Raw genomic sequence first — 20,965 nt, forward strand, 5'->3', positions numbered from 1 at the left:
CCATGAAATATTCAGTGAATCCCAATTAAATTTAATAATTTGGAAGCAACCAAATAATGATAAAAGATACAGAAGACTTAAAAAACATAATTTAATTTTCAATTAAATAGGCATATAGAGAGCATTAATACACAAGAGTTCAAGAAGACACTTTCCCTTCACATACACTTTAATTATTTACAAAATTTGACTATGGGCTAGGTCATGGATGAAGCTTCAACAAACATTAATACATTGGTATTATTGAAATTATGTTATCTGATCACTCTGAAACTATTTTAGAAATCCAAATATTATAAAATTATAATATGATTGGAAATTTAAGCCTATCGTTAAGTAACTTACAGGCCAGAGAAGAAGTCATACGTATGTCAGAAAATATTAACACCAAAGAAGTTTTGAAAAGCATCAACATGTATCAAAACTAGTGGGATGTAATTAAAGTGAAATTTATAGGGGCATTTTAGCCTTAAATACACTCATTAATTTAAAAAATATAAATGAGCCAGCCTACAAATTAAGAAGGTGTATGTGTGTGTGTGTGTGTGCACGCATGCACATGTGCACATGCATGCATATTTGCTCATACAGTTGAAAATATATGGAAACTACATTAGGAATTGGATAGCAAAATAAAACTAAAGAAATGTGGAGGAAGGAGGTAATGATAAGTGTAGAAATGAATGAATTGACAATAAAACAAAAAGAGAATTAACAGAAGCAAATTTTGGTTTTTGAAAAGAGAAAAAATAGACTAAGCTCTGGGAAGAACTATTGGGCACTGGGGGAAGGGAGTAGGTGAGAGATGGAGCTGGAATAACAAAATACTGGAAAAAGGAAACAAAGTTATACTTTCAGAAAACAGTAAAGATGAGAGAATATTAGGGAAAACCTTAAGATTTTTATAAATAATTGTGAACATTTAAATGTGTTTTTAAAAGAACTTATCAATTTCAGAGCTAATTCCATAATATTTTAAAAGCCTGAATAGTCCCATAAACATTAGAGAAGAAGGGAATCAATTTTTAACAAATTAATCGATTATTTAACTAATTAATATTAAAAGTACAAAGGAACAGAAACGATTGTAAGAAGAAACTATTGCCCACATAGAAGAGTCATGTATCTGACCAGTTAACAAATATGTGTTGTATTTGATTTGCATATATCATCCATAAAGAGGAAATAGAACTGAAAAAAGATCACAATCATAAAGAGAAGATGCCTAGGAAAAAATGTAAAGAAAGATGTACAAGAACTTTATTGAAGATACTTATAAAGCTATTTTTAAAGGGACTGAATAAGACTGAGATAAATGGAGAGAACATGTTGATAAGTAAAAGGGCTTAATAGTAGAAAAGCATCATCTCTCCTACTCGATCTACAGATTTAAAAAAATTGTTTTGAAAGTGTTTTTTTAAAAAACAATTTGGCATTAAATATAAGGAGACTTAATCATAGCTTGGAAATTATACACATATATCAATTCAACCTAGAATAATCATGGATGAACATAATGATATATGTACATGTAAGTCCATTATAACATTATTTATGAATAAAAATCAGGAAACTAAACTGTAAAAGTAAAAAAAAGTGAACATATATGTTAAGACTTCACATTCCCATTAAATCATGCTGTTGAAGATACCTAATCATATCATGTGTTCATGGATCAGAAGAATTAATATTGTTCAAATGTCCATACTACCCAAAGCAATCTACAGATTTAATGCAATCCCTATGAAAACACCCATGACATTTTTTCACAGAACTAGAACAAATAATTCTAAAATTTGTATGGAACCACAAAAGACCCCCAATAGCTGAAAGAATCTTGAGATAAAAAAACAAAGCTAGAAGTATCACATACTCTGACTTCAGATTGTACTACAAAGCTACAGTCATCAAAACAGTATGGTACTGACACAAAAACAAACACATAAATTAATGGAACAAAATAGAGAGCCCAGAAACAAACCCACACATGCATGGTTAATCAATCGACTACAAAGGAGGCAAGAATATACAAATGGGGAAAAGACAGTCTCTTCAATAGTGCTGTTGGGAAAACCAGACAGCTACATGTAAAAGAATTGAATTAGAACATTTTCTCACACCATATGCAAAAATAAACTCAAAATGGACTAAGTCCTAAATGTAAGACCTGGAACCATAAAACTCCTAAAAGGAAACATAAAGAGTATGCTCCTTGATATCGGTCTTAGAATATGTTTTGGATCTGTCTCCTCAGGCAAGGGAAACAAAAGTGAAAATAAATAATTCTGACCTAATCAAACTTAAAAGCTTTTACATAGTTAAGGAAACCATCCACAAAAGAAAAAGGCAACCTAGTGAATGAGAGAAGATATTTGCAAATGCTACGTCTGAAAAGGGGTTGATATTCACTATATATAATAAATAACTCATACAACTCAATATCAAAAAAGACCCCAAAGACCCAATTAAAATATGGGCAGAGGACCTGAATAGGCATTTTTCCAAAGAAGACTTACAGATGGCCAACAGGCACATGAAAAGATGCTAAACATCACTCATCATCAGGGAAATGCAAAGCAAAACCACAATGAGATATCATCTCACACCTGTCAGAATGACTGTCATCAAAAGACAAGAAATAAGTGTTGTCAAGAATGTGGAGAAAAGGGAACCCTAATACACTGTTGGTGGGAATGTAACTTGGTACAGCCACTCTGAAAAACAGTAGGGAAGTTCCTCAAAAAATTAAAAATAGAACTACCATGTGATCCAGCAATGCTACTCCTATATATATTCAAAGAAAGCAAAAACACTAATTCAAAAAGATATATGCACCCCAATGTTCATAGCAGCATTATTTACAATAGCCAAGATATTGAAGCAACCTTAGTGTCCATCAACAGATGAATGAATAAAGAAGACGTGAGGGACTTCCCTGGTGGTGCAGTAGTTAAGAATCTGCCTGCCAACGCAGGGGACATGGGCTCGATCCCTGGTCTGGGAAGATCCCACATGCTGCAGAGCAACTAAGCCCGTACACCAAAACTACTGAGCCTGTGCTCTAGAGCCTGCAAGCCACAACTATTGAACATGTGCACCACAACTACTGAAGCCCATGCACCCTAGAGCCCCTGCACTGCAACCCCTGAGCGCACACACTTCAAGTACTGAAGCCCGAACTCTCTAGGGCCCACATGCCACAACTGCTGAGCCCGCGTGCTGCAACTACTGAAGCCCACGTGCCTAGAGCCCATGCTCCGCAACAAAAGAAGCCACCACAATGAGAAGCCACACACCACAACGAAGAGTAACCCCCGCTCACTGCAACTAGAGAAAGCCCACATGCAGCAATGAAGACCCAATGCAGCCAAAAATAAAATTTAAAAAAAAAGATGTGAAAAAAAGATGATATATATATATTATATAACATATTAATATATAACATGTACTATTACATGTTAATGTATGTAACATGTACAGTTACATGTAAATGTGTGTAATGTGTACTATTACATTAATGCATGTAACGTAATTATTTAAAAAAATAAAATTTTGCCATTTACAACAACATGGATGGACCTGGAGGGTATTATGCTTAATGAAATAAGTCAGAGAAAGATAAAAACTGTATGTTTTCCCTTATATGTGAAATCTTAAAAATAAAATAAGTGAATGAATATAACAAAACAGAAACAGGCTCACAGATACAGAGGGCAAACTAGTGGTTACCAGTGCAGTGAATGGTGGGAGGAGGGGCAAGATAGGCGAAGGGGATTAAGAGGTACACACTAATAAGTATAAAGTAAGATACAAGGATGTAATGTGCAGCACAGGGAATACTGTCAGTATTTTATAATAGCTTTATATGGAGTATAAGCTATAAAAATATTGAATCACTATGTTTTGCACCTGAAACTAATATAATATTGTAAGTCAGCTATATACTTCAATTAAAAGAAAAAAAAAGAATACCTAATGACCTGGAAAATTCTTCTGATATGATTTAAAAGAAAAAATAAAATACACATAATCCCAATTTTGTAAAACTCAAGCCTATCTATATGCCTATAAAAAATTGGAAGAAAATTATTAAAGCATGTTAAGAATTTATTTCTAAGGATTAAAATTAGTGAAGGAAAAGTTTAGCTTCCATATTTTCTATATATGTTTATACTAATGATATTTATTTTTAAAAGATTCCTCACACACAAAAAGGTATTTGTTCTATTTTTACTAATGTAAAAAAAAAAGAAAAAGGCTCCTTTAGTTGGTCAACTTGCTTCACTTTGTATATGAATCAGGATTTGAACTCATGTTTTTCTGAACAGTAATCAGTATTTTTTCCAATATGCACCAGTAGTGTTTCCCCCACTCACGGCCATTCTGTTTGTTTCTTATCTTTGTCAGCTACTCTGCTAATGTAAATCAAACTCAAGAACACTGGGTAGGATAGAATAACTGCAATGTTTATTGGAAACCCTTCAGGAGAAAAGTACCTATTATAGATACTTAATGGAGATTGGAGAATTTCAGAATACAAGGTAGAAGGCAAGGTTATGTCCTACCTAAATCATTTTCCAATCAGCCTGCCTAGGAGTCACACCCACCCCAATATACCCCTCACCAATTTCCTGTTAGCCTGTCCTGAAATATTTACCACCTAACTCTTAGAATTCTAAAATAAGAAATTATAAAGAATGGGAAGAGTTTTGAAACATTATGAATATTTTACTTCCATCTAATTGAGGATTTCCTCTTAAACTAAACAAATCATGACTTATCTCAAAGCTATTGGACAGCTTTAGTTGGTAAATAATCTTACTGTTGATTCAAAATCCATCTTCCCATATTTTCCTACCCTTAGCCTTAATTCTACCCCCCTGGGAATAGCTAGGACATGGCTATCCCTCCTCTCATATTCAGAGCTTGATAAATGTTCAGTCAGTGCATGATTCCTGGGTTTTTCCTCCTCCAAGCTAAGCAGATTGAATTCCTTTGCAAGATTCTTATAGAATGTGGTATCCTATATTATAACTAGGCAGAATAATCCAATTTGGATTTGGAAGAAAACAAAATTATCCTTGCTCTTTTCTTCATTCTCTTGCTTTCCAAGAAGAGTTTAAGAAGGAAAGGACCATCACTTTAGGGAAGTACCTTCTACTTGAGTGTGCACTCTCTTTTAGGTATCAGTGCAGGCAGTGAACTTTGGGTAAGCTCATTTGCTATCCATTTATATAGATAGATAGAAGTATATAGGAAAAATAATTCTACTTGAGAAAAAAGCTTTTAAGTGCTGGAAATTTTATTTACTATGTGACCTTGGGCAAATCACCATCTTTCTGTCAGCAGGTTTCTTTTGGTTATGTTACAGAAAACCCAACTCAAAATGGTTTAAACTGGAAAGGGAATGTGTTGGCAAGTTAAACCAAACATTTTAAGATTCATGAATCATACGTGGCTGTATGGATGAACTCAAATAATGTTGCTAGTTCCCAGTCTCATTTCCTTCCCTCTTTTGTCTCAGCTTTCCTCTTCGTTGGCATAATATTAATGGCAAGATGGTTGTCATCATCTCCCCACTCACATTTATTCTCTCAGTTATCCAAAGGGAAAAGAAGTTCTCTTTTATTATCAGTTCCAACCAAAGTTCCAGAAATTAGTCTCATTAATACCCAAGAAAGAGATTTATGACCATTCTGCAAAGGACACAAAGGAGCTAGATGGGAGACAGAGAAGAGGGTGGGTGTTGTTGCCTTAAAGATGTTATGGGAGTATATCCTGAGATCCAGAATACCTTGATATCTAGACCATTCCAATATTGTACAGCAACAGATTGGGGCTCCTAGACCCTCTATCCAGGATCTCAGCTTTTTCATTTGTCAATTAAAGAGGTTAAATTAGGTGATATAAATGCCCAGCCTCCATGACTCTCTGACTCTGATTCTCTCAGAAGTCGTTGTTTCTGATGTACACTTCCACTGCCAAGACCCTAACAGCTGAAGCCCAAAGGATGAAGCCTGTTCCCAGTCACCTTGGAGGCCTGCAGAAAAAGCCAAAACCTTTATTTATTTATTTTATTTATTTTCAGTTGAATAAACTCTTAACCTTTAGCAGTAGGGTATTGATTTTCCTGGCCTGACTGCTGAACTCTGGTAATACAAGACTCCTGATCCCTGGGGAAGTGCCATGCACAGCAAGCCTAAAATGTGGTTTAGGGCTGCAGAAACCCAGGTGGAGCCCTCCATTTTCAGCCAAGACCAGGAACTCTCTGATGGTCTGCTACATTCCTCTGCTAGATACCAACACCCTCCTTCCCTCACCAAAGACCATGCAAATAACACAAGGAAATTGCTTGGGTCTGGTTGCCAACATTCCAAATACTTCAGAGGAAATGTGACCACTCTGGGTGCCTAACTTTACTTTGAAAGGTCATGGGCGAATGTGGACTATAAATGTCCTGGCGTTAAAACTGGTCTTCTACCCCTGCCCAGAATACCCAGTACTCAGACAGCTTTGCTAAATCTGCGTAGGTTTAGCTTTCCTGGATTTGCAATTTAAGCCAGATGCTTGGGGTATAAGAGGGTATGGGAAGGGTGGTAGGAGGTTATATGTAGGAAAAACATGCATCTAGGTTGTCACGGACAGTCATGGTTTTATGCCCATTTTTCCTGGTGTAGTTATTAATAGAACCACCTTTTATTCTCAAAAGTGTCTTGGCTTGGAAGATAAACTATATAATCACCTTAGACTTTCCCAATGTGGCACAGCTAATCAACTTCATATTAAAAGTTCAGATTACCCAGTTTCAGTAGTGTTCTTTTTTCCCTGAGCCATAGGTAAAAGCACCCTCATGAAAAGTACTACCTTGTCCCTCAAACCACATCTTATAGGCTTCAAGAACCAGCCCTCTCTCTACAAATGCCTGGGACATGACCTTATTACTTCCTGTCTCCAGCAGGGAAGGTAAAGGGCTTTCTTAAGGTTATGTCATTGGCACCTGAGAACTATTAGTTCTGCTGAATTAGAAACATGTATATTTTAGCACATGTTGATGATTTCCCTACTGTAATTGAACTTGATTTTTATATTTCACCCAGAAATGTAATTGCTGGTTGGCAAAAGAAGGTAACCTGATGCTTTTTTGAGGGTGAGGGGAAAAACAGACCTTGGTTTTAGGCTATAACCTTGGCAAAATATAATAGAATCCTGAATGTATGCATGTGTGCACACACATACACACCCCCCCATACATGTGTTTTATTTTAGCAGATGTGGGGACAGGAGTTGCCAGAGATGAATAATCCATTAATACCCTTTAAGAAAATTAGCCACTAAATTCAAAATAATTAGCTAGATGCAGGTTAATTCAAGAGGGTAGTCTGTTGGACCTGGAGGAGGACTTATAGAGGCAAAGTTAGAACAAGTTATTAAGGAACAGGGGTTGACAGGTTGGAGATTCTAAGTTCTACGAAGTTGCGGCATAGAACTCTCTTCAGAGATGCCACTGACCCCTAGAAGTAGACCAAAGTACCAGCTACTACCCTCTGCTCTGAGACCAATTCCAACATGGGTGGGGGAGGGGGAGTTCTCCTAGCAACAAGCAATTCTTAAGATGCCAGATGGATGTCCTACAATTCAAATCAATTCTGACACTATTTATCCAGAGATAGCATCATATTTCACAGGTTAAGTGTTCAGTCCTACAAGTCCTGGCCCCGCCCCCTTCAGATGCTAGTCACAAGTCCAGGTTGTCACCTGTGCTTCTGATCAATTCGGTATAAATCAGAGGTTCCCAAGACTCCCTCCTCAGGTTTGATTAATTTGCTAGAGCAGCTCACAGAACTCAGAGAAACATTTTACGTACTAGATCATCAGTTTATTATACAAGGATATAACTCAGGAACAGCCAGACAGAAGATACAGATGGGACAGAGTATGAAAGTGTGTGGAGATCCCACGCCTTATCCACTGCTCCTGAAACCCCATGTGTTTACCAACCCAGAAACTCTCCAAACCCTGTCATTTGGGGGTTTTATGGGGGCTTCATTACATAGGCATGGTTGATTAAATCAATGGTCATTGTCAGTTGAGTCAACCTCTGTCCCTCTGTCCTCCCTGGAGGTTGGGGGGTGGGGCTGGTTACTGAAAGTCCCAGCTCTCAAATTATGTGATGGATTCCCCTGGCAAACAGCCCCCATCTTTAGGTCACCAAAAGGGCTTTACAAAAGTCACCTCATTAACATAACAAAGGCACTTTAATCACTCTTATCACGGGAAATTCCAAGGGCTTTAGGAGCTCTTTGCCAGGAACATGATCAAAGACCAAATATATATTTATTGTTATAAATCCCAATAACACAACTCCAAAGATATTTGGTTTGCATAGTATTATCACATTCCTTGTCCCCTTGTGCCTTCTGCCCTGATGGCTTTAAGGAGGAACAGAGAGCTGGAATGACTTTCTACCCATCCCCAGCTAGGAAAGAAGGAAGAAAATTAAGCTTTGTCCTAAGGAAAGGAGATTTGTGTACCTAATATATACCAGTCATTCATTCCCATTAACTAGATAAAAACACTGAGTCAAAGAAGACGAGTGACAACCCGATTGGGGCTCCTAGACCCTCTATCCAGGATCTCAGGATCTCGGATCTCTGAGATCCCCGGAGCAGTTAGTATCAGAACCAGAAGACTGCAGCCCTGTTCTAGGACAGCCCATTCTCACTGGCAGCATCCTTCCTATACTTTGTGGTGACTCCAACCTACTAGTGCCCAGGAATGTACTAATGTGGTTAGGAAACAGAATGATATTGTACTGAATTCAGAGTCAACTCTTCTATGTGTTGATGGTATGGCTTTGGGCAAGTCATTTTGAAACTGTGCACCTCAGATTGGGACTTGAACCCATGTACCGGAACTTGAACCCAGCCAAAACCCAGACTGGGACTTGAACCCACACGGCAGGGACTCAAACCTGACCAAAACACACAGCCTTCCAACTGAGATCACACACCTAGTTTCAGGACTTAATGAAGCTCAAGTTTTTGGTGTCTCATCACAGAAAGAATTCAGTGAGAGACAAAGTGATAGGTAAGAAGTGGATTTATTTAGAGAGATCACACTCCACAGACAGAGTGTGGGCCATCTCAGAAGGTGAGAAAGGCACCAGGGTATGGGGTTGTCCGTTTTTATAGGAGTAGGTAATTTCATAGGCTAATGAGTGGGAGGAGTATTCCAGCTATTTTAGGAAGGGGCGGGAATTTCCAGGAATTGGGCCACCACCCAATTTTTGATCCTTATGGTCGGTCTTGGAACTGTCATGGTGCCTGTGGGTGTGTCTTTTAGCTTGTTGATGTGAGCGTATACTGAGGCTCAAGGTCTAATGGAAGTCGACTTGTCTGCCATCTTGGACCCTTTTGGTTCTAATCAGTTTATGTCATGTCCTCAGGCTATGCCATTCTTTCAAAGGTTGTGCCCTGCCCCCTTCCCTCCTGTTTCAATTTCAACTCTCTGAGCCTCAGTTTCTTCATTTATCAAATAGATAAAAATTTCTCCCACATAAAGTTATTGTCAAGTTTGGATGAAATTATGTGACAACAAATACTCCTAGTGCTTACTATGTGTCGGGCACTATTCTGTGTCCTTTACATAAAACAACTCATGTGCTCTTCACAATATATGTTTTAAGGTAGCTATCACTACTGTCACCAATTTATTAAGGAGGGAACTAAGGCATAGGGAAGTTAAGTCAAGTAGCTATTTAGTGACCAAGAGGGGGTTAAAACCTAGAAGGTATGATTTTAGAGTCTGTATTCTTCTTCCTTTTCTACCTAGCACAATGGCATTCAGAAGCAATTTAATAAATGCTCCTTCATTCTCTGATTTTTTTTTTTCTCATTCAGTATAATGAAAGCCAAGACAGAAAACGTGTAATGGGTGGACCCTTACCATCCATTCCTAATTTGAACTCATGATGAAGCAACTCTATCCATGACCATCTCCCCTTCTCATCACCTGTGTTTACAGATATAGCTGCCAGTCTTCCTCTTGGAAACTTAGCACAGAGTTTAGCAAGGTTTCAGTGAACCAAAGAAAATTCAAAATCATCATAATCTCACTGAGTCCTTTAGATGTATGTTCCAGGCACTAAGAGGCAAAAGCATGTGATAAGGCCTATCACAGGTTTGCAAACAATAGGGGCTCACATCACATTTGTTTAGATAAAATAGAATTTACATGACCAACTCCAAGGGGATTTTGGTTCTGAGATTATCTCTTCTTAGTCTTTATTCAGTAAAAAGTTCTCTTTTTTTCTAGATGTTCTCAGATTAAGGGACTGGGGAATACCTCTATGGGGTTGGGGGGGTGGAGTTTGCTGCTACTGACCCCATCTCCAAACATAACCATGAAAGTTTTGTAAATTGGCCCAGCACTTATGAGTAATCAACCACAAGCAAAGAGGGAATGACCTGAGCTTTTTTTTGTTTTGGGTGGGTGGGAGGGTCTCTTTCCTCCAGTTTCCGTCAAACCACATGAGATGGTTCCTAGTCCCTTCTAGCAGGCACATTAGCCTACAAACTCAGTCAATATTGCAGCCCAAAAAGTCCACTGGAAACCTCATGTCAGCCATCCTGACTTTAAGCATAGCCCTTCACGAGTATTCTAACTGCATGGAGACAGATGTACTAAATGCATTCTCTCTTAAGATCCTCACGATGATGCTGTAATTCAGGCTGGATTATTATCTCCATTTTACAAGGGAAAAAAATTGAATCACAGGATGACTGAGCAAATTGTTTCAGGTGACACAGTGTAAATTATGCAGCTGGGTTGTGAGTTTAGGTCAAACCCAAACCATGCTTCTCTCTTTAAATGAGGTATCTCCTTGGGTTAAACACTGCCATTCCTATGCACTTTTATTTAAACGTAAATATCTTTGCTACAAGACAAACCAGGGATCATTGATTGATCACATTTTCATTTCTCCATGATGAATTAGATTCAGAAGAACTTCAACATCATAGGTTCTTATTCTGAGGTAGAAAGGGAGATGGGAATGGCAAAAGGGATGAAGAGCAGTAAAGAAACATAGAATCATCATTGACTTTCTAATTTTGTCTGAGCTGGACCTACAAAAGCCAGTGCTCATTGTTAAGGAATCAGACAGTTGAAGTCACTAGGGTGAAGGGAGCGTGATTCCAAAGGTTTAGATCTGTGTTTACTAGTTAAGCTAACGACGAGACACATAGATTTTGGCTTATTTTGTTGCTATTGTTCTGCATCCAATAAATACAGAATGTGCATTTATTTTAAGTGCAAATGGAACATTTAACAAAATGGACCAGATGCTGGGCCATAAAGAAAGTCTCAATCAATTTCAAAGTATTAAAGTCATATCAAGTATGTTCTCCAAGCAGAGAAGTTAAGCTAGCAAACAATCAAACAAAGAAGATAAATAAAAATCCCAAAAGGCTTGAAAAGAAGGCATTTTTTAAAATTTAGGTATAATTTACACAACTACAAGTTCTCCTTTTTAATGAACAGTTTTCAAGTTTTGACAAATGCACATATACCAGCTGTAGCACCACCATAATCAAAATGTGGAACAGTTTTGTCACTCCCAAAGTTCCTCCCAGTGTCTTTTTGTAGACAACCTCTGCCCTGATTACCCACTGACCTGATTTCTATCCCCATAATTTTGCACTTGGAATCTGGCTTAAGAACATTTGAGGTTCATCTGTTTTGTTGAGTATATCAATAGTATGTCCCTCATTATTGCTGAATAGTATTCCATTGTATGGATGTGCCACATTTTGTTTATCCATTCACTAGTTGTTTCCAATATCTGATAATTATTAATAAAGTGGATATAAAGATTCATGTATAGAATTACTGGGTCTTTTTATAGTAGTGTATGCTCAGTAAGGAGCTGCCAAATTTCCAATGTTTCTGTGCTATTTTTCATTCCTACAAGCAGTACATGAGAATTCCCTTTGTTCCATATCCTTACCTGTATGTCCTATTATTAGTTTCTTTAAGCCTTTCTAATGAGTATGTAGTTGTGTCTGATTGTGATTTTAATTTATATTTTGTTAGTTATTGATGATCTTTTCATATCCTCTCTTTGTCACAGTTTTATCTTCTTTGGTGGAATGTTTGTTAAAATATTTTGCCCATTTTTAAATTGGGTGTTTTTCTTATTGCTGAGTTTTGAGAGTCCTTTACATAGTATGAGTATCATTTATTAAATATGTGTTTTCCAATATTTTCTCCCAGACTCTGGTTTATCTCACTTTGTTAACCAAAATGAGCAACAGCTTTTAATTTTTTTTTATTTTGTGATTTTTGTGTCCTAAGAAATCATTGCCTATCACAAGGTTGCAAAGAATTTCTTTTAGTTTTCTTCATGATCTTACAAAAGTATACTGCAAATTTCGCCTTCCCATCCTTTACACAATTGTTGTCATACATTTGACTTCTACAAATGGTATGAAGAAACAATACATTGTTACCATTTCTTTACTTTAGACAATTGTCCTATTTTGTGTAAATCCACGTTTCTGATTTACATAATATTTCTTCTCCCTGAAGAAGTTTCTATCATTTCTTTTAGTGCAGTTTTGCTGATAATGAATTCTCTTAATTTTTGTTTGTCTGAAACAGTCTTTATTTCTCCTTCATTATTGAATTTCTGAGGGTATGGGCTGGGTGTAGAAGTCTTTATTGACAGTGTTTTTGTTTGTTTTCCCTTTGTTTTGTTTTTCTTTCAGTACTTTATGGGTGTGATTTGATTTTCTTTTTTGCTTTGGTAGCTTCTGACTGTAAGTTGGCTTCAATTCTTATATCTGTTCCTCTTTATATAACAGATCCCTTTTTTTTTCTGCTTTCAGTATTTTTCTCTTTGCCTTTCAATTTCAAAATTTTGAATATGATGGTTTAAGGATGTGTGTGTGTGTGTGTGTGTGTGTGTGCATGACGGTGTACCCTATATAAGCATTTCCTTACTTAGGCTGCTTGGTGTTCTCTGAGAATCTTGGATTATTCTTCTCCTTCTGTGATTCCAATTACATCAATCACGTATATATAAGACAGATAGTGTCCCATGCTTTTTGGGTAATCTTTTTTTTTTTTTTTTTTTGGTTCTTGTTTCACTTTGTGTTTTCATTTGGATAAACTGTTCAACAGCCATTTATTATGTTCACTTTCATTTATATCCAATTTTGTTTATATAATTAATACTGACCATTTTCGAGTTCATTGAATCTTTCCTTGGCTGTGTCAAGTGTCCTAATGAACTCGTTAGAGATATTCTTCATCTCTGATCCCAAGTTTTTGATTTCTATAATGAAAATGTCAGTTGCTCTACTGAAATTCCTCACCTGTTCAGGCATGTTGTCCATTTATTCACTAGTGTCTTTGCTATATTAATAATATTTATTTTACATTTCCAGTTGTTCCAACATCTGGGTGATATTTGAGTCTGATTCTCTTGATTAACAGTGAAATGAATACCATAAGTCAAGTATCATAAGAATTTCATAGATGCAGAAATTGAGGCTAAAAGAGGCTACATGAATAGTTCAAGATCACACAGCTAAGAGTTGATACAATGAAGTCAAACAGATTTCAGATTCCATCCTCTGTCCACCACGCTGTGCTGAGCCATAATATAGACACAATAAAAGGCTGCTGAGTAGATGATTAAACGACCTGGAATTCTGGAGCATGCAAAATCTGTCCAAAGTCTTCTAATATAGATATCACAGGTGACGTCAATCTTGGGACACAAGTGAGTGGGAAGCCATTAGGAGCTTATGCCTATGTTCTGATGGTGCTGAACTATTACAAAAGCAGACAAGGAGGTGGACATTAGTAGGTGAGTGTCACCATGGCCAGTGTATGTTCATGTCTTTACTCACATCCCAGGCTTGCTCACCTGAAGCAATCAAAGGACAGAGCAACATTTGACATAAGTCATGTAGACCCTGATCTTATCCTGACTCTTCCCTGGGGAAATGCCATTTGTTTCTTCACTGAATAATCCTTTGTAGCTTACAGAATAAGCCCTGTGATTTGTCTCTTTTTTTATTAAAACAAAAATTGCAGCCTTGTTCTAACCCACAGCCAGGGATATGCTGGCTACAAGCTGACATTGTGGCTCTGCAAGTCCAGGCAGTGCAATGAGCTAACATGGGGCCTGTGGATTGTTCCCAGCTCCAAAGGCACAGCTGTCCAAATTCCTCATGGATCAAGGAATTTGGGAGAGGGGTGTGCACAACAGAGTCAATTGTCTTGCAAATACCTTCTTCCCATTCAAGTCACTGTTCTTTGTAACAGGGCAGCACATGGCAAAGACAGAAGGTCCCTGGGACCTGGATCAGACATTGGTTCAGGCATATCATCTGCCAGACAGGTAGAGTAGAGAAGAGAAGAAAGGTTACTCTCACAGGTGTCTGTCTGCAGTACACATTAACTGCCCCAACCAAAGAAAGTCTGCCTCTCCATAACAGCCTCTGGGGCTGTGTCTTTGTGACCTAAATTCCAGCAAGGAACAATCACTGGCCCCAGACTTGATTTCTCAGTTTGGAAGATACTCTTCAAAAGGGTCTTTTGATATCAGAGGTCTCAAGCAAGTCTCTATAAATGCTTCCCAGTCTTTGGCCTAATAAATATTATTCCTGAGGAAATAACTCAAAAGAAGAATATGTAAAGATGTTACTTATAGCAGACTAAGTTTATAACATTAGGGCCATGGCCTATCTATTTAATGAACTGTCATGCAGCTATTAATATGATTCTTCCCCAAATATAAAGTTCCAGAAAAAAAAAAGACACTAGGAGTAAAAATATCAAAGTTTTAATGTATGAGAATTTCCCAGAGAAATAAAGGTCACAAGCATCCACATTGAGGGGATATATTGAGTCCAATGCAATAGGAACTTCCAAACCTAGGTACATTGCTGTAAAATTTCAACATTAAGAATAAAGAGGAGATCCAAAACCTTCCCAAGCCGTAGAATAGCTGCCCATAACAGAGTAAGAATTAAACTAACCTCAAACATTTTCATCACGAACACTGGATGCTTAGGCTTATTTTGTCTTTTAGACAATAAGACAGAGGGCCTTGGACCTTATGAGTTTCTCAAGTTCTATGAAAATGTTTTACAGAAGGGAACTTTGTTATAAAGATATACATTATGTCTACATCTGTATATAACATATACATAATGTATTATATAATATGTGATATTATATATAATATATGATGTATATGATATAACATATAGAAATATTGTATCCATATGTAGTGTTTATGTGTGTGTATACATAGAGACAGAGAGAATTGAAAACATAAAAATAAAAAATGAGAGGTTATTAAGTAAATGCACATGAGATGTAACATTATATTATTATATGATGGTTCTTTGTATTACATTTCATGATAAGAGGTGGGGCTTCCTACACCGTTGTATCTAGGATCTACAAAAATTCTAAAAGTCTTGCGAATTATCTAACTGTAGGCTTAATAACCTAACAATTATAAGGAAAATATCTCCTTCCCATTTGCGTCTCCAATCAAACTATTGATCACATGTATGGATCTAATGAAGAGAATTTTAGATGTGACAGGACTCAAAAGTTTTAACTTAATTTTAAGTTGCTGTTGGGATTTTAGTAGTGAAAATTAATTATACCTTTCACCTCTCCCCAAGTTAGTAACCAATTAAGAAATAGACACAAGAAACTGAATGATAAGTTTAATAATTGTCTTTATTGCTGATAATACTGAACTGGATCTATTTATGGCCAATTGGGTCCCTTAATAAACTCTAAATGGATCTGAAATCTAGAGTTCAAGGTCAATTACCTGAGGGGTTCGGTGAGCAGACAATCTTCTTAGAATCATAGCTTTATCTCCTTTGAGTATAAAAAGAGCCTCCATATATATGTTCAAAGTTGGGCTTGGTCTCTGACCCTGGTGTGCTTCTGGGACCAGAATGCCAACAGCCAGTGAGGGCCAACTTGAAAGAAAAATTTCAGCAGGGGCTAAGCCACAGGTATTGATGAGTTCCTTCTTTCTGCATAATTCCCCACAAAGTCACTGGCAACAAGGGAATGAATGGGAAAGAGAGAGGTCAGAAATATTTCTTCCATTCTTATTCTATTTCTCCTAGTGGAGTGGTGCTCCATATGTGACCCTTGAACTAGTATCATCAGCATCACCTGAGAAATAGGCAAAAGTGCAAATTCTCAGGCCCCACCGCAGACCTACCAAATTAGAAACTATGGAGGTACAACCTAGCAATCTGTGTTTCAAAAGCCCTCCTGTGTGATTCTGATGAACAATCATGTCTGAGAACCCCTATTATGAAGCATATATTGGAAACTCGTTGTGTGTGTGTATCATGTTACACATCTTAAATATATGCAATTTTTATTTTAAAAAAGAGAGATGGGGAGAGGCAGATTCTTCATGTCTTCTTAGCAGCCATATCTTAAGAAGCCTTTGTCTGGCTTATCTCTCCTCACTTATTTTAGAGGGAGGAGAGAAAATTAACTCCAGCTAGCACATGCTTTTCAACCTTGACTGCTCACTGGAATCACTTAGGAAGCTTTGCAGATACTCATGTCTCAGTCCTACCCCCACTGATTAGGATGTCATTTGTTTGGGGTGTGTTGTGGGCAACAGGGTTTTTTTTAAGCTTTCCAGGTGATTCTATAATGTACAGCTAAGGTGGAAAACCATTGGTTCACTGGTTCTGAAAACCTGGTTTCCAGACTAGCAGCATTGACATCACTTGTCAACTTGTGAAGAATGCAAATTCAAGGGCTCCATTCCAGATCTACCCAATCAAAAACTCTGGGTGGGAACCAGCAGGTGGGTTTTAACAATTTTAACAGCAATGCTAATACACGCTCAAGCTTGAGAACCTCTGACAGAGAGAAATGGTTTGACAGCTTTCTCCACTAAAGGGTTTTCTGCCATTATCACAAACTTGCTACCATGGGAATAGTGGTGGGTGAAACTCCTTCACCCTCCAGCTGTACCCTGGAGCTAGGGAAAGGTGGAGCGGCTGACATTGAGTTTCCTACTGCCCTGCCAAGATGAGGGAGTGCAATTTAAACGTCTACTTCAACCCAGAGTCAGTTCAAGAAAAAAAAAACAGTTCTCCCCTCTCAGAACAAAGTAAGCATCACAGCAAGCGTGGTGATGGGGAAGCAGAGATTAGAAGAGGAGCCAGTGGTGGCAGTGGAGAATCCTAGAGGAGAGGTATCCTGGTGGTGTAAGATGTAGAGGGATTGGGTGATGCCTGCAGTGGGGACCAGTTAGGCCAGAGAGAGTTTACAAAACCTGCTTGCCTTCTGCTGGAAAAGACCAAAGCGTTAGTTTGGAGGTGAAATGGGTCTTGGTGTCTTTTTTTTTAACATCTTTATTGGAGTATAATTGCTTTACAATGGGGTGTTAGTTTTTGCTTTATAACAAAGCAAATCAGCTGTACATATACATGTATCTCCATATCTCCTCTCTCTTGCATTTCCCTCTCACTCTCCCTATCCCACCCTGCTAGGTGGTCACAAAGCACGGAGCTGATCTCCCTGTGCTATGTGGCTGTTTCCCACTAGCTATCAATTTTACTTTTGGTAGTGTATATATTGCATGCCACTCTCTCACTTCGTCCCAGCTTACCGTTTCCCCTCCCCGTTTCCTCAAGTCCATTCTCTATGTCTGAGTCTTTATTCCTGTCCTGCCCCTAGGTTCTGAAGAACATTTTTTTTTCAGATTCCATATATATGTGTTAGCATACGGTATTTGTTTTTCTCTTTCTGACTTACTTCACTCTGTATGACAGACTCTAGGTCCATCTACCTCACTACAAATAATTAAATTTTGTTTCTTTTTATGGCTGAGTAATATTCCATTGTATATATGTGCCACATCTTCTTTATCCATTCAAGGCCATGTATGACAAACTCACAGCCAACATCGTTCTCAGTGGTGAAAAACTGAAACCATTTCCTCTAAGATCAGGAACAAGACATGGTTGTCCACTCTCACCACTATTATTCAACACAGTTTTGGAAGTTTTAGCCACAGCAATCAGAGAAGAAAAAGAAGTAAAAGGAATCCAAATAGGAAAAGAAGTAAAACTGTCACTGTTTGCAGATGACATGATACTATACATAGAGAATCCTAAAGATGCTACCAGAAAACTACTAGAGCTAATCAATGAATTTGGTAAAGTAGCAGGATACAAAATTAATGCACAGAAATCTCTTGCATCCCTATATACTAATGATTGGTGTCATTTTGGTATGACTCACCATATCCTCACCATTCACCTGACAGAGAGTCAGGGCATCACTTGCTAGACAAGAAGTAGCACACTAAGCAGAGGTAGCATGTCATGATAGAGGAAGGCTAACCTGTAGTGTCAAGCTGACCTGGGTTTGAATTCCAGGTCTAGAACTCACAGTTTGAATAACTGTGAATGTGGCCAATTTACAGAAGTCATTTCAAATTCAACTCTTTCATCTGTAAATGAAGGGTTAATAAAATCTACCATATTGATTTGTGTAGGGATTAGAAACAGTGCTTAGCATAAGGCCTGGCAGCTATTAGGCCCTTCATAAATAGTAGCTTCTATATTATAATTATTACTATTATTTAGTCTTTTGTGTTATGAGCACCTATTTTCAGTATGGTCAGCAAACAATGCTTCGACACCAGTCCTCCTCCACACATAGACTTCAGATGCCAGCCATAAGCTCAGGTTATCACCCATGCTTCTGACCTACTGGCTATAAATTGGAGGTTCCAACGACCTGTTTCTTGGGTTCAATTAAGTGGCAGAGCAGTTCACAGAACTCAGAGAAACATTTTCACTTACTAGATCACCAGTTCATCATAAAAGGATATAACCCAAGAACAGCCAGATTGAAGAGATGCATAGGGCAAGGCATGGGGAAAGGTCTTCCATGCCCTCTTCATATGAGCCACTCTCCCCCATCCCCACTATTCACCAATCAGGAAGCTCTCTGAACCCTCTCTCTCTGGGTTTTTATGGAGGCTTCATTACATAGGCATGATTGAATAAATCATTGACCATTGGTGACTGATCTCAATCTCCAGGCCCTCTCTACTCCCTGGAGGTGGGGAGGTGGGTGGTACTGAAAGTTCCAACTCTCTAATCACTGGTTGGTTCCCCTGGCAACCAGCCCCCATCTTTAGGGGCTTTCCAAAAGTCACCTCATTCACAAAACAAAAAACATTTTTATCACTTTCATCACTTAGGAAATTCCAAGGGTTTTAGCTCTGTGCCAGAAATGGGGACGAAGACCAAATATATATTATTTTAAATCACAACATCACATTTAGCCACTTAGTTAACAAATAATTATTGGGTGCTTACTCTGTGCCAGATTCTGGCCAAAGCTCTAAAAATAAAATGGTGAAGGAAAACAGACACAGTTGTTTTCCTTGGAAACTGATCATCTTGTCAGGAAGACAAATATTAATCAAATAATCATCACCTGAGTATATGCAAAGTCTGTCTATAATAAGTGCTGTAAGTGTCAGGGATACAAAACCGTGAGTGTGGATGACAGGGAATGTGGTCTAATCTGAGAGGAAGGACTCAGGTATCACAGATTTCTTGAGAAGGTGCCACCCAAACTGATGTCTGAAAGATAAATAGACGTTGAATAGGCATGGAGAAAGCAAATCAGAATTTTTCCAAACAGATTGTGCAAAATTCCTGTGGCAAATAAGAAGATCAAGGAACCAAAAAATGATCAGTGGGTACTATGTTCAGAAAGGGAAGGAGAGTGCAGTTCAAGATTAATTTGGAGAGAAAGATAAGGGACAGAAATACAAAAGTTACGCTTTGTTGTTGATGGTGGGATTGGGGGTGGTGTGTGTGTGCTTGCTTGCTTGCTAAATATATTCCATTACAAATTTTTTCTTCGTGCCTTGAGGAATTTTATCAAGATTAGTGTCAAGCCACATACACCATGAGGACAACACTGAGAGACATGAGGTTGCCCTGGTTACACCCTGAGATCACCCTGCCCATGGCATTATGGGAAGCTCAGTCTATTTGTTGAGCAAAGGAGTGGCCCCAGTGTGGTGGGGTCCATGGCTGTGAAGTCATACACGTTTCTCATTTCCTGTCTCTTGTGGGTTTCAACAGCGCACTTGGAGGTTGAATTACCAAATCACTTTGCTGGCCATTCTCTAGATGTGACTGTGTCCTGAACGACTCTGAATCTGGTAGAAAGATGAATTAAACCCTCTTTGTTTTCCACACAAAGTTCTGAAGGTATTTACATATTTGACTCCTGGTCCTTCTGGCATCTGCAGTGACTGGCACGGCTGGCATGTTTTGTTCCCAAATCATTTTTATTTCCAGTGTCCACTGTTGCTGGAGGACTTTCCAGGATCCTGCATGCATATGGCTTTTGACGGAAAAATGTCTCCCTTGGCACCTCCTTGTAGGAACCACATATATCAAAACCAAGCTCCCAGACCACCCTTCCAGCCAAACGTTCATAAATGTCCAGCAGGGAAAGAAGTTATGCAGGAAGACTATATCTCTTAATAAAATCTTGAAAGAGTTTCCATTTCATTTCTCATAAATCCTCTGTGAGTGAGTGTCGTACAATAATTTCTTAAGAGGCAAAATTGCCTCCAAATCTTTTCCTGGATCAGGACTACAGAATCATTTGTACCCATCCAACAAATCATAATCCATCTTTGGTTTGACAGTAGGAGACATGGTTTTTTATTTCATTTATTGTATTATTATTCAAGCTCATTTTTAATAAATAGGCTTTCACTGAACAAAGCTTCTTCTTAATATAAAAGTCTAATAAAATTTAGCATAAATGTCACAACTTCTCCTTATAGTAGAACTTGTTTTAGGAGCCTCTGTTCTACATTTTTGCACCCTAGAAAGTGGTAGAAATT

The sequence above is a fragment of the Hyperoodon ampullatus genome, assembly GCF_949752795.1.
Source record: "Hyperoodon ampullatus genome assembly, chromosome: 14".
In the NCBI taxonomy this organism is placed as follows: Eukaryota; Metazoa; Chordata; class Mammalia; order Artiodactyla; family Ziphiidae; genus Hyperoodon; species Hyperoodon ampullatus.